Here is a 3,136-nt window from a genome sequence, read left to right as displayed (position 1 = left end):
TTCACCACGTGCCTTTCCCCCACTTCTATACCATGCTCATAAATGAAGTGAGTGATATCCGTCTTTCTAAAGAGCCAAGCTAAAGGTGCAGTAGGGAAGAAAAGCAGACTTAGGAGCTCTGCTTTCTGCACCCTGGGAGCCAGCTCTCACCTTCTCCTCCTGATTTTGTGGAGGATATTTTAACCCCTTCATGCCAGAAGGGGCCACACTGCCCTCTCTACCCCAACTCCCCACCTCTAGCCACTGGCCTGGCTGGCTCACAAATTTTTTAGCAGGACTCCTGGAGCCTTGGCTGCCCAAGGTCTGCTCTGCAGCCTGTTGCCCTCTGCTTTTGCCTCTGGCTTTCACCTTCACATTTCCTCTATAGGACATATATATTTTGTGATAATTAAGGGTGGAATACCAACTCATTTCATTAATTGCTTAAAGCATGAAATCATGACAACTGGCTTTTTCCTAATTGTGTCTAGGCCAGCCCCTGGTACACACACACTCCGGATGGAACTGGGCCTATCTGTCCTTTGTGATCCCTACTCAGCTCTTTCCTTTCCTGTGATCTGAAGTGCATGGGAACCTTCAGCAAACTCTGGGGTTCTTTGCTGGCAGCTATGGAAGACTTGATTCTGCGAGGAATGGGGAAAATGATGAAGGAACTCTAATCAGGGCTTTTCCCAGTTCTACAGGCCATGGCTGCTCCCCATAATTTCCTCCCAGTCTCTGGGGATGGGCCCAGGCTCCTTGGACTGCCGACAGCAGCAAGGTTGAAGAGCACTGCCAGTTCTTGCCTATATCTTCTCTTCCGCCCTCTTGTGGGTTGATGTGGCTTGGAAACCATCCAGAAGCAGTTAGTCTAACCCAAGGAAAAGAAATTAGTAGAATAAAGTCCTCATTCATTCATTTTTTCATCAAACATTAATTGGGCACCTACCATGCCAAGCCCTAGGCCAAATATTAGAGATACTAGGTTCAAAATAAAAGGCACAGGCTTCAGGAAGTATTGTGAAGACCCATTCATAACACTAACACTTACAGGGAAAGCTTAGCTTGTGCCCTTGGATCCTGGCCCATCTCAGTGGACTGGGGGTGGGAGGGATTTATGAGTGGCTGAGGACATTTGGGAAATAAGTATTCAGCTCCAGAAATTTCACCTATCAGTGGGCAGTTTCAGGTACAACACGGTCCTGTGTCCTGTGGGCAACAGTACTTTTTAAACCCAGGCTCTTCAGTTCTTCATATTGTGCTTCATATGCTCTATGATTCCCATTTCACAGACAGGGAAACTGAAACTCAGAGAAATTAATTAGCTTGTCTAAATCTCTCAGGAAGAAGAGTTAGAAGCAAACCTCTGGTCTGTGTGACTTCAGAGTCTGGGCCAGCTAACCTGTGACAGCTAAACTGTCCAGGCTCTAAAAGGCTCCAGTGAAGGTACTGCTAGGAACGTACATGGCCATTTCACTGGCACCTCAGTGGGGCTCTGTAAATGCCAGATGCCACCAACAGACCTGGCAGCATAGGGCTGCCAGTGTCAGCAGTGGTGACAGGGGGCTTCAGGATAGCTGGAGGTGGTGCTGTGGCTTTAGCAATCCTAGTGACAGCCAGCCATTTACTGGACACTTACTATGTGCCAGACAGTGCCTAAACACTTAACATGGATTAATTTCTTCAATATTTACAATTCTCCCATTGCTACAGATTAGGCAACTGAGGCACAGGAAGGTAAGATGACTTTCATAGGTCACACACTAGTAAATGTGGAGCCAGGATTTGAACCCAGACACTGTGATTTCTGCATTTGTGTGCTTATGCAGTATGCCAGCCTGTCTGTCACTGATATGTTGGAGGGATGTGATATTTTATGTGTGTTTTACATTATTGGTAATGTGCCCCAAGGAGGGAGCCAGCAAGTGTGGGAGATTGCAAACATGGCTGCAACACTTTCTAGCACCTTCCATCAGGAATTTAAGTCCATTTGCCCACTCCTTGTGTTTGGCCCAGCCTTGTGACTTACATTAACGTAGAGAATGTAGTGGAATGGAGGGTGTGTCGGTTCTAAGTGCAGGGCTCAAGAAGCCCTGTAGCTTCTGCTCTTCTCACCCTTGGAACCCTAGCAGCCAGGGCAGGCTAATATCCTTTCACCCCTGCTGATAGACTGCCAACCACCAGATGTGTGATAAGGCCATCTCAAGCCATCCTGTGACCTGCCAGCTTACCACAGACACACAGTGAGCCCAGCAGAGCCAGGCCGGAAGAACCTCCCAGCTGACCCACAAAGTCCTGAGCAAATAAATGGTTATTGTTTTAAGCTACTGAGTTTAAGCCACTAGATGGCTTGTTATGTAGCAATAGATAGCTGATACAGCAGGAAGCACCTCAAAGAACAGGAAGATATAAGGTTGGAGGCATTCCTACCGGACAGGATGGGTAAGCAGAAACACTTTAAGCAGGAAAAAGAGGGTTTCAGAGGACAAAGATGAGGGATGGGGGACAACCTACCTGGGTCTTTCAGAAAGCCAGCACCCCCACCTCTTCTGGCTTCTGCTGGATGGAGGAGTGGCAAAAGGAGAGAAATTCTGGATAGACAAAGAGGACGCTGAAAGCAGGGGTCCTCTGCTGACTTTAGGAAGAGAAACCCCAACCAGCACTGCTTGGCCACCTCTTGACAGATACAGTGGTGCTGTATGTTGGGCAGAAAGAGGACTTGAGAGACCCCCTTGCATCTCCCTGCCACCCTGTGTGCCATGGAAGGGACCCAGATGCTCCACTGGCTACTGCAGTGACCCAGACTAGGAATAAGACACTGCGAGCCTAAATCATGGAGAGATATTTGGGACATACAAGGGACAAGAAAACTTAAAGGAAGCCAATTGAAATAGACTGCCTGGTCACCGGGGGTGGGGCATCCTAAAATAACATCGCCGTTCAGAGTACACAGGGATGCCTGGGCAACCAATAACAGGCAAAAGAAGATCAAGCATGACTTATTAAATATCATTACCCTATAATATGTATCTGTTATGGTATATAATCACATCTTTTTGGAGACATTGATGAATTTTTGATGGCGCCTGCCATCTGCCCTTGTTTGAAGGGTTTCCCTTCCTTGAGGTATTTGGATTTTTTTTTTTTTTTTTTTTTG

The sequence above is a fragment of the Otolemur garnettii genome, unplaced genomic scaffold (genome assembly GCF_000181295.1).
Source record: "Otolemur garnettii isolate 467f Iridium unplaced genomic scaffold, OtoGar3 scaffold00024, whole genome shotgun sequence".
Taxonomy (NCBI): Eukaryota; Metazoa; Chordata; class Mammalia; order Primates; family Galagidae; genus Otolemur; species Otolemur garnettii.
Note: the sequence above shows the minus strand (reverse complement) of the source record.